Source organism: Rhincodon typus, chromosome 25 (genome assembly GCF_021869965.1).
Source record: "Rhincodon typus isolate 14 chromosome 25, sRhiTyp1.1, whole genome shotgun sequence".
NCBI lineage: Eukaryota > Metazoa > Chordata > Chondrichthyes > Orectolobiformes > Rhincodontidae > Rhincodon > Rhincodon typus.
This window is the reverse complement of record NC_063356.1, coordinates 32032366-32045023: the sequence shown is the minus strand read 5'-3', so window position 1 is coordinate 32045023 and position 12658 is coordinate 32032366. Positions and strand designations below refer to the sequence as shown.

Genomic DNA, 12658 nt, shown 5'->3' with positions numbered 1-12658 from the left:
ATAAGTGGAAAGTGGAAATTAACCTTGTCGAATTGTGTCATAATTTCAAAATGCTTAACAAATATTTTTTTTTAATCTAGTGGGAAAAAAGAACATGTTCTGATTACTTCCTGATAGTTGAGCCCTCTTGACTTCCACAGTTGCTTCATAGAGCCAGAGTCGTACAGCACGGAAACAGACACTTTGGTCCGACCAGTCCATGCCAAATGTAATCTCAAACTAAACTAGTCCCACCAGCCTGCTCCTGGCCCGTATCCCTCCAAACCTTTCCTATTCATTTATCTATCCAAATGTCTTTTAAACATTGTAATTGTACCCACGTCCACCACTTCTTCATTCTACACATGAAACACCTGTGTTTAAAAAAAAAGGCCTTGTTTTTTTTAAATGTCTCTCCTCTCACCTTAACAATGTGACCCCGAGTCTTGAAATTCCCCATCCTAGGGAAAAGGCATCTCCCATTAACCCTATCTATACTGCTCATTATTTTATAAACTCCTATCAGGTCGCCTCTCAATCTCCTACGTTCCAGTGGAAAAATGTCCCAGCTACTCAGCCTTTCTTTGTAACTCAAACCTTCCAGCAATGTCCTGGAAAATCACTTCTGACCCCCCTCCAGCTTGATAATAGCCTTCCTATAACTGGGCGACCAGAATCATTATGGGCGCAGTATTTCAGAAGAGGCCTCACCAATATCCTCTACAACCTCAACATGACTTCGCAACCCCTTTACTCAAAGGACTGAGCAATGAAGGCAAGCATGTCAAGGACCTTTTTAATCACCCTGTCTATGTGTGATACAATCTTCAAAGAATTATGTACATGCACCCTAGGTCCCTCTGTTTTACAATACTATCCAATGCCCTACCATTAATTGTATAAGCCCTGCCCTTGTTTGTTTTACCAAAATATAACACCTTGCATTTATCTAAATTAAACTCCATCTGCCATTTTTCAGTCCATTGACCCATTTGATTAAGACTTCTTTGTAATCTTAGAAAACCTTCTTCATCAATTTTGGTGTCATCTACAAACTTATTAATCATCCCTCCAATATTCTTATCCAAATCATTATGTGAATAACACACAGAAGAGCACTCAATCAATTTTGTAAGACACACTTTTCCTCGCACAGAACCATGCTAACTATTCTTAATAAATTTTTGCCCCTCCAAATGTCCATAAATCCTATATTTCATAATTACCTCCAACAATTTACCCACAAGCGAAGTCAGACTTTGAGGTCTATAGTTCCCCGGTTTCTTCTTATGACTTTTCTTAAACAAAGGTGCAACAATGATGACTCCAGTCATCAGCACCTTACCTGTAGTTATAGATGATGCAGATATTTCTGCAAAGAGTTTCATAATTTACTCCCTTACTTCCCACAATGTTTTGGGATACATGAGATCAGGTCCCAGAGATTAATCCACCTTTATATTCTCTAAGACCTCCTGAACTTCCTCTTCTGTAAGGTGAATTGTTTTTAAAACATCAAAGTTTATTTTTCTACATTCTCTAGACTCCATTTCTTTCTCCACAGTTAAAACTGACATGAAATATTCATTTAGTATTTTTCCCATCTCTTGGGGTTCAACACAAAGATGACTGCATGGATCTTTAAGAAGCCCTGACCCCTCTCTAGTTACTCTCTTGCTCTTAATACATTTTAAAACGTCTTTGGATTATCCTTAACCTTATCTGCCAATGCTATCTCATATCCCCTCTTTGCCTTCCTGACTTCTCCCTTAAGAATGCCCCTACACTCTCTTGATCAAGATAAAGATTCAAGAACCAAGTTGTCGAAATCTAAAATAAGATACTTTTTTTTTCTTGACTAGAACCTCAACATATTTATTCATCCATGGATCGTTAATCTTACCAGCCTTAACCTTCACTCTAACAGGAACAAAATGCCTCTGAACTCTAGCCATCATACTCTAGAACACCTCCCATTTGTCAGACGTCCTTTCACCTGCCAACAATCTAGTCCAAACAACTTTTGAAAGTTCTGCCTTATTGCCCAAAAGAAGGTCCAGTTTTGCTCCTTCTCTAGTAGGAGCATCCACCCACTGATAAAGAAAATTTTGCTAAACACATTTGACAAATTCTGCACCATCCAAACCTTGAACACTATGGTAGTCCCAGTCAATGTTTGGTAAGTTAAAATCCTCCATTATTACAGCCTTGTGCTTACGTATATCTGAGATCTCCCTACGCATTTGTTTCTGAATTTCCCTCTTACTATTGGGGTACCTATAGTACAATCTCATCAAAGTGGTCTTTCCTTTCTTATTTATCATTTCTACCCATATATTTTCACTGGATGATTTTTCAGAAATATCCTCTCTAGTTACAGCAGTAATGTATTCTTAAATCAAAAATGCTACCACCTCCCTCCTTTCTTGCCTCCTTTTCTATCCTTCCTATAGGACCTAAAACCCAGAACCTTGAGCTGCCAGTCTTGTTCATCTCTTGGCCAAATTTCTGTAATAGCTATGGCGTCCCAATCCCATGTTCGTAGACATGCGCCAAGTTCATCAGCCTTACCTGTAAGACCCCTTCTATTGAAATAAATGCAGTTCATTTCTTCAGAGTTACTACATACTCTGACTCTCTCGTCTTTCTTTTCTAATTGACATGCTCTCTTCACATTCAGAACCTTCTCCATCAATCCCTGTGTTTACACTGCTACTTAGAATTCCTTGACTCTCCTCCTCACCACCCCCCACCTCAGTATAATGTCTCCCTTAATGTGATGAGCAAATCTCCCTGCTTGAATATTGACCACTTTCCAGTTTAAGTTAGACTCATCCTTTTTGAACAGGTCTTTTGTGTTCCAAAAACGTGAATCCCTGAACAATACACCAGCTCTTCAGCCATTGATTTATTGCCTTTAACCTTTTGTTCCTTCCCTGATTTGAGTTTGGCATTGGGAGTAAACCAGGAATTACTACTTTTAAAGTTCTATTTCTTTAATCTTCTACCTAATCTCTTAAATTCACTCTGCTTTAATCTCTTCCCTAAAAATGTCTTTCCAACCAGTGTGTATAATAATTTCTGCTTCTCAATAAGCTTGAAATGTTTAGAGAAGTCCTTAATCCTAGCACCAGGAAAACAACAAACCATCCTAAATTTATGCTCGCTGCCACAGAATCTCCTGTCTATGCCCCTGACAGGACAATCCCCTATAACAATAATTCTGTTAAATGTTATCAAATATTGCCTTAACATAAGAATCATTCCAAGTGTCCACATTGTAGGGATTCTATGAGTCAGTCTATGATTCAGATTCCCTGAACCGAAATCATAACTACTTTTACAAAAAAAACTGATCAGTTTAGTAGAAACCTTTGCAATGTGAAAAGACCCTCTAAAACAGACTTTTTTGAATTTAAATTAAAAAATCTCAGCCGTTCACTGTAAATCTTTTTTAAAGCTGGTTTAACAAAAAGCCCATTTAAAAGAAACCACAGTTTTTTTTGTTTTTTTGTTTTTTAATGTTATTGAAACAAAATGAATAAAAATCTCGTTAGTAAATGATGACTGCAATAATTGTTAAAAAAAAAACTATAATGCAGGTAGTTCTCCTATAACGCGATAGTTGCATTCTTGTGTGACCTCATGCCATAGAAAATCACTTTATAGGGAAATTGCTATAGAAAATGGCTATACCTGTACAGCAGAAAGTTCACATTACCTAAACAGCGTCCACTATTCATCAATCGTGTTAGAGCCAATTTGCATTAATGAAACATGTATTATAGCAGAACTACCTGTAAATCTTTAACTAAACCTGCAATCCCCAGAGAAGCTTCAAGATCCATGCTGTATGGCCAATAAAGAATCTAACTGCACACTGTAGTCCAATTGTGGTTTAGCCAACCTTTTCTATAAATTTATAACTGCTTGTTGCTTTTGTATTCTATTCCTCTAGAAATGAAACCCTGTACTTTTTTATCTGCATTGTTTCATGCCTTATCAACTGTGTTGGTTTCTAAAATTATTTCTGTTTGCTTTACTACCCCATTATTGTATCTTCCATTCTAAGGAATAAGTAATCTTTTCTCCTACAAAATGAATCACTTAACCTTTTTATTACAATTTTCTATTTGCCCACTTTGGAATCCTTTTTATATGTATTTACTGTATTTTTATCATCATCCATATTGAGATCTATAGCTTCTAATTCAATTTCTGAAAGTTTTGACTCTGTGCCAAAACATTCAGGGTGGCACGGTGACTCAGTGGTTAGGACTGCAGCCTCACAGCGCCAGGGACCCGGGTTCGATTCCACCCTCGGGCAACTGTCTCTGTGGAGTTTGTGAATTCTCTGTGTCTGTGTGGGTTTCCTCCTACAGTCCAAAGATGTGCAGACTAGGTGGATTGGCCATGCTAAATTGCCCGTAGTGTTCAGGGGTGTGTAGACTAGGTGGGTTATAGGGGGATGGGTCGGTGTGGACTTGTTGAGCCAAAGGGTCTGTTTCCACACTGTAGGATTCTATGATTCTATTCCTTCATTAATACGGGTAACCACAGTGGTCCCAGCTTTGATCTTTGCCAATCTGAGAAACTTTTGACTCCTTTCTTCTGATTCCTATTTTGTAGCTGTCTTTCAACCTGTTCTGCTACCTGGCTATAACACCACTTTCCTAACATTTGCTTGGAGTCTTATTTTGTAACACTTAATGAGGGCCTTCTCAGATTCCATACATATTTCATCCATTATTTGCTCTAATCTGTTCTCTCTCTTACGCTGTCAAAGAATTCACTAAGTTGATTCAATGGAAGTTCTAAAAATTCATGCAACTTTTTATTCTGTTCACCTTGAGAAAAAGTGCAATGTGCTCTGATATTGTTTACTTTTGTTTGAATGCCATGAATTTTGATGATGCAGTTTAATCAGTAGAAATAAAGATAGATGTTAACTTGATTAAAATATTACCATAACATCATACAATGTGGTTTGTACATTGAATATCGTGGTGTTAGTAAGATGAGAAAAATGCTTCGGAAACGATGTTATTAGCTCTAAATGATCATTGTGTATACAATGTTTAAGTAACTACTTGCAATCTTGATCTACACTCAATGGTAATCCAGAGTAGAAAAATAGACTTTGTTTACAAGGCAGAAATCTAATCTCATGGTTCAGATTGTTCTGTGGAATGGTATATAGTTGTTATATAAAACCACATCATCAGGTCACTGCATTTAGGTCACTCCAGAGGTAATTTTATTCATGTGCAAATGTGTACTGTTGTTTTCATGCAGTATTTCAATAAATGTCTGGTCTGTTTTTCTGGCAACAGCTAGCTTCAGCACAGATGGTGTTCAGTGTAGTTGATGTGATATTTGTACTGAAGGATTAATAATTGTGATGTCATTACTACAAGTTTGTGGAATAATTTGCAGTGAATTATCAGGAAATTGTATTCTAAGATGGACCAGTTATATGTAACTCCTCTAGAACATGAGAAATAATAATCTATGAAATTATTTTATTATGTTGACATCTGGAAACAACAAATTGAAACAGATATTCTTATCTCATTATTAAATTAGTTGCAATATTTGGGGTAAAAATGACATTTTCAACTTGAAAGGAAAGAAAAAGCAATAACTAGATGAAGTTTATAATTCATGGTTAGCAAACTATATTCCCTTTGTGTCAGGTAACCTGCAATGTTGTAAATGCACAGGAAACAACACTTAGCAGATACCTACTTTGTCCAAGAATCAAGGAGTCTGTTTAAATTCCAAGTAAGTGCTTATGTACAATTGACTGAGCTTGACTCCTTTTTAATGTGTATTAGATGTTTGCTGGTGCAATTTCAGTTAATTTGAGATTAGAATATAGGTGCTAACTTCTTTGAAACCGCTTTCCCTTTGTTTTTAAATTTTGTAAAATTTAAGCAATGATCTATTGAATTGGGAAATGCTCCTAGAGTAATGAATATTTGTACATGAGAGAGAGCAGTTTTTTGTTTAAATCCTTTCCGTCTCTTTTTCTAGTTTATGCATTTTAAATAATCTTCCTAGAAATCAGATGATCTCAAATATTAAATTAAATTCTCCTCTCCAAGGCATTAGTTATGCTGTAATGATGATATTAATGTTGCTCATCCTTTTGCTCCAAAATTACTCCCAAACACACAGTATAATGCTGTTACTTTTAAAGCAGCTTGATTTCCAGAGCTAGTAGAAAGCCATCATATAGGAGGTCTTGCACAGGAACAACGGTGTTGTAATGATGTAAAACAAAGCTGACAACTGGTTAATTTCTTTTTGCCAACAGTAAAACGTCATTGCTCCATGTCGACTTTGAATGTTCATTGAGCTCACTGTTTTTCCTTTAATTACTAGCAGTAGAAATTGCAAATTGCATGCTTTTTGCTTGCAATGCTGTTCTTAAAAAGAAATCTGCAGTGTAACCAAAAGTCTTATGATTTTGAAACTACAGCAAGACCTCACTTAAAGTTGTGGTTGTGTCCCTGACTCTTTACATTTTCCCAAAGGAATCAATGTTAAAATCAGATTTGGATTCCTACAGACATTTGTCTGGAAAGACCATTGTGCGAGTCAGTACACAAGACTCCTACGACCACTGGGCATCAGAGTAGCACACAAACCCACATCAACCCTACGACAACTGCTCACCCGAACTGAAGACCCACGAGGCACTATGGACAGGACCGATGTCATGTACAAGATTCCCTGCAGAGACTGTGACAACACTACATCGGACAAACAGGAAGGAAATTAACAACAAGGGTACACGAACATCAATTGGCTACAAAAAGACACGACCAATACTCAATCATCTCAATCCACACGGATGAGCAGAACCACCAATTCGACTGGGACAACACCAAGATCCTGGGACAATCAAAGCAGAGAGAAGCACGGGAATTCCTAGAAGCCTGATACTCCACGAAGAAAGCCATCAACAAACGGATAGAGCTCGACCTCATATACACTCTGGGAAGGAAAACCAGAAGTGAGGTAATCCAGCTCAACGGACTCCAGAGTTTAAATAACAGGCGGGAAAACACAACAGCGCTTCATCGGAGGCTGCACTGATGACGTTACCCAGCAGGGTAATGAAACATCTGTGGAAAAACAATGAACCAGCTCGGCTCGCCAACCAACTACAATAACAAATACTGTACAATGCCAAGTTAGATATCACTCTCTCCTCGTCTCTCAGGCAGCCCTTAGAGCTTGGGATGACTTAGGACCCATCAGCTGAAGTGAAAATGAGAAGACTGATAAGTCCAAAATGCAATCTGTAGACTCTACCATGCATAGAAGGTCAGTGTCTTGATATGTTGGTGACTTCCCAATGCATCTTCACACATTTTGGTTTGTCACCATGAGTTACAAGAGATGGTTGAGGTCTTCAAAAATGCTTGAATGTTCCAAAAATAGCTCAATGTAGAATGGTTTTGAGTAACTTTGTGCTGAGCATTTTGGGGGAGGACCTTGCTGACTAACTTTCTTGCGACTGGATTTTGGGGATTGCTGAAGACATTGGCTTTGAAATGAAGATGGCATGCAACAGCAAGTGCTGTTAATGGGGTGGAAGGCTTGATTCACCAAGGGCCTTGTATATTTTCTCTAAGGACTTTTAGACAGTTTTTTTTTTGCTTCATGTCCTTAATGCTTCATTGATCCCCTCTGTTTAGTTTGGTGCTGCTTTTTCTGTTGGGTCATTGTCCTTGAAGATTTCTGTTACGTCAGAAAGTTCTTGTCAGTCATATTTTACTCGGTTGAGTGCTGGTGTTTCACTGTGATCTTTCTCTTAAGCTCTCTGACTCTTGATCTGCATTAATTTCTTGTTGGCTTTCCCTCTGCATGTGATGCAAGCAGTTTCACCATGTCCACCTTTTTCACTTCTTCAAAGCTAGCCTGCTTTGCTAAAGTTACGATTTCTTCCTGAACCTCGGACAATGTTACAAGATTCTTCTGGCCATTGATTTATTTGGGCCATGATTTCAACTACACGTCCTTCTGACATGATTAAGAGACTTCATACCATGCGTCAACAATATTGTTGATGCCCTTGAGGACATTGTAGGCACTATTATGATCCTAGCTGATATAGGTAAAATCCAGATCCCAGAATGAAATGTGGATTGATATACCAAAAGGCTTATTTTTGCAATTTAATTACCATGGTTGTCAGTCACTGAACTTAATTGCAAGAGGCTGCTCACGTACTTTTAACAAACCTACATTTATTACACAAAAGAATAAATAAAACCTAAAAATGACAATGTTAAAAGACTTTTATACAACAAAAAAGATTGGACTTTGTTTAATCTCTTGCCTCTCCTCCATAAAAATCCTTTATGGACTTTCAACACAGTGATGTTTCATCCACATCTTCTATTTAAAATTTCTTACTCAACTGATAAGGTTATTAGCGTTCCCTTTGAACAACTTTCTGCACGTAAAACCAGATGTGAATTCTGTCTGTCTCTCCCAGAGAGTCAAGCTAATACACTTAATGTTTTCCTCACTGAACACAAAGAAAAGCTCATGTTTTTCCAGCCCTGTCGTCTTAGACCACTAAAACAGCTTAAGACTTGTTTCATGCTCTGATGACCTGTGGGGGTCTATTAAAAGTAAACTGCCTTTGTATTGATACAGATTTTTTTTTTCTTGAAAAGGTCTCTCTAAAGACATTAGTGGATAAAACTAAAACAAGTGCGGTAGGGGTAATATGTTGGCACAGATCAAGAATTGATTTACAGACACGAAGCCGAGTGGGAAAATAAATAGTTCTTTCCCCAAATGGTATACTGGTGGGATACTGCAAGAATCACTGTTTGGACACCAGATACACAAGGAGGCCTCAAGGTGATTTAGTCAAGTTAAGTGAGTGGGGCAAGAACATGGCAGATGCAGTACAACTTTGGGAAATGCGAAGTTATATACTTCGGTGTTAAATATAGAAGGGAAGACCATTATTCAGTAGATATATTAGGAGGTGTGAATGTGCAAAGACATCTGGATATAGGCAATGCAGGCAGACAAATGTGGACCTTCATTGCAATAGGAGTTGAGTTTAGAAGGAGGGATGTCTAACTGCAGTTATGCAGGGCTGGCGTATTGCTTGCAGTTTTGGTCTGCTTGCTAAGAAAGTATATACTTTCCACAGAATGCAGCAGCTGTTCACTAGGCTGATACTGAGGATGGCAGGACTGTCCCTTAAGGAAAGAATGGTTTTACTGGGCTAGATTCACTAGAGTTTAGAAGGATGAGCGATCAGCTTGAAACATAAAATTCTAACAAAGCTGTACGGACTAGATGCAGGGAAGATATTATCCCTGACTGAAGAGTTTAGAACCAGGGACACAATCTCAGGATCTGGGGTGGATCATTTAGGGCTGAGATGAGGGAACGTTCTTTTCACCCATAGCCTAGTGAATCTGTGAAATTGTCTATCACAGAAGGCTGTGGAGGCCAGTTCACTCATCATAATCAAGATTTTTTTTCAGTTTAAAAGGCATCAAGGGGTATGGAGGGCCAATTGAGAATATGGCAGGTCTGCCATTATACTGTTGAAAGATGGAGTAGGCTCATAAGGCTGAGTTGTCTACTCTTCCTAGTTTATTTCTGAATTGAATCTGTGTGTGGACCCTGGCCCGTGTTTCTCAGTAGGTTGTAAAAACTCAACTTAGTAAACACTTCAGCAATTAGGAGGTCATCCAAAAATTTATAATAGAGGCATAATCAGAAAATGGATGTTTAGCTGAAGGAGCAAAACCCAAAGCCTTCTCTTTTTTGTGTGTTTTATGGAGGACTTTTAGAGGAGAGAAATGTGTAAAAGCAGAAAAGAAATCTACATGGGTTCTTTACTCTTGGCAGCAAGATATGGAAGGCAGGAGGTAATAGTTTGAGAAGTTGGCTGGTTATAGTTTAAAAAAATGCTGGGGCCATGTCTGCAGTCAAGATTGTTCCTGGAGTAGTGTGTGGTTTTGATGGAGAAATGTGGAGATTGATATTATATTCTGGTAGATCTGGCAATTAGTCAGGTCAACTCCCTGTGCACGAGATACACTCACTCAAATGTGCACGCTTTTAATCTCGAGGGAGGTGGAGAATTGTGGGAGACGAGTGGCAAATACTAATGGAATGATAGTGATAGTCAAGCTTTTGCTGGAACCTGATATTATGGTGAATGAAAAGTCAAAGGTTAGATGATTGAGAATTTATAAGTGTAATTGTAAGTGATTTGAGGAAAGTATTCTTCCAGAATAAACCTATAAAGTGCGTTTGTGTGGTGTATGATAATCAGAAATAGCTTTCCCAACAACTGAAACCAGAGGAATAGAGGAGTCAGTTGACAATGTTGTGATTGGGTTGCAGATATATATATATATATCCTACATGTTGATATGTAGGGAGACCTTGAGGAGGCCACGGGCTGGGAATTCAGAAGAGATATAGTGGGGAATCTTCTGAGGAGAAACTCCGGACTGCTTAGAGAGAGTCATAGACAACTATAGTTTGAAAAGTGCGGTGAGGGGTGTTCAAAGAATGAGTAAGTGCCACAGGGGAAGGAGTCCAAGTTTGTCTTGGCAATTAGGACTGAACTGCTACCATGATTGTTTGAACTATGCATGTGTTGGATAACATAATCATAAAGAAAGCTTTGGCAAGATGATATCACCCCAAGGATTTTTTAAAAATTCACTTGTGGGACATAGATGTCACTGGCTTGGTCAGCATTTATTGCCCGCCCATAGTTGCCCTTCAGACAGTGATGGTGAGTTGCTGCATTGAACTGTTGCAATGCCATTAGGAAATGATCTCCAGAGTTTTGACCCAGCGACAGAGAAGGAATTGCGGTATATTTTCCAGTCAGGATAATGAATGGCTTGAATGGGAAATTGCAGGTGGTAGTATTCCCATATATCTGCCATTATGTACTTCTAGATGTAAGTGGTCATGGGTTTGAAAGGTGCAATCCAAGTATCTTTGGTGGATTTGTGCGGTGCATCTTGCAGATAGTACACACTGCTGCCACTGAACTTCAGTGGTGGAGGAAAAGAATGCTTGTGGATGTGGCGCCAATCAAATGGACTGCTTTGCCAAGGATCATGTCAAGCTCCTAGTGTTGTTGGAGATGCACCCATTCAAGGAAGCAAGGAATTTTCCATCACACATGACTTGTGCTTTGTGGGTGGTAGACAGGCTTGAGGGAATCAGGTGAGTTCCTCGCTGTAGTGTTCCTAGCCTCTGACCTGGTCAGTAGCTGCTAAGTATGTCCCGAGTCCAGTTAAGTTTCTGGTCAATGATAACCCCAAGGATGTTGGTAGTGGGGGTATTTGATGATCGTAACACCATGGAATGTCAAGAGGCTGTGGCATAGTGGTTAGCACTGCTACCTCACAACAACGACGACTTCGGTTTGAATTCAGCCTCCGGTGACTTCGTAGAGTTTTACATTGTCCCCATGTCTGCATGGCTTTCTGCTGGGTGCTCAGTCCAAAAATGTGCAGGTAGGTGGAATAGTCATGTTAAATTTCTCTGTAGTGTTCAGAGCTGTGTAGGCTAATTGGATTAGCCATGGTTAATGTGGTGTAATTTGGGGATAGGGTGCCGTGCTCTTCAGAGGATTGTTGCAGAGTCAATGGATTGAAGGCTCCTACCTGCACTGCAGGGATTCTGTGATTGTCTCTTATTAGAAATGGCCATTGCCTGGCATTTGTGTGGCACAAATATTACTTGTCAATATACTAATACTAGTACCCAGACTAATATAAATATTCTTGCTCTGCTGGATGGGGTAAGCTGAGTGAGGAGGAGGCTGTTGAGGTTAGCTTCCAATGTACCTATCGGGAAAGTTGGAGAAAGGAAGATGAGGTATTGGGGTTTCTGGTTGTCAGGGTGACTGTTAAAAGAAACAATAGTGCGTGTTTGTAATTATGGCCTCAAAAAGGAGGTTTGAATGTTGCGCTGTAGTCTGAAAACAGGAAGGCAAGAGTAGTAATGGGTTAAGATAGACTGGAATAAAAGCATGCAAGAGGGAAAAATGAAAGTTAACATGATGATGAGCAGGAGAGAATAACAAATAAATTAGATAGATGAGCAAAAAGGCATAATTATTGGCCTCTGGTCTGGGCACATTACCTTAATTTGTGCATAAGTATGTGATGGAATCTGTTTGAAATAACAACAACAAATAGTTTTCCATTTTCATGTATGCTTCTTGGTTAAGATTTTGACACTTTCTTAATATATCTAAAATTAGTTTTTTTTTTCCATCAGCAAAGTGTGCATGCGTATTCTTTAAGCAAGATTAATAGGGAAAAACATCAGCAGGTTTTAAGTAGTATTTTGTTTTCAACTTGGTATAAGTGCTCTTGCTTTCACCTGTGGATTTCTACCCTCTGTCCTTCAATATTGCAACATTTACTCATGTTGGAGGAACAAATTAATTTTTAATTTGCTTATGTGCTCTGGTCAGCTGTCAAATGCTTAAATGAGACCTTGAATTAAAACTGGCGATAGTATTTTTAAAAAATGGATCTGGAGTGAAGCTAAAGCTGCTTCAGGGGTAATGTTGTTTAAATATCTACCTTCATTTTTCTACTGGAATAGATTAAAATTGTGCTAGCTAGCAATTTGTAGAAATTCAGTAGAA

At 38.6% G+C, this 12658-nt stretch overlaps 1 protein-coding gene across 4 annotated transcripts in view; it reads left to right on the top strand.

The window, feature by feature from the left end:
- tbc1d22b (TBC1 domain family, member 22B) overlaps positions 1-12658 on the top strand; it is a 1108217-nt gene that overhangs the window by 884350 nt on the left and 211209 nt on the right. The gene's annotated exons all lie outside the window — the stretch shown is intronic.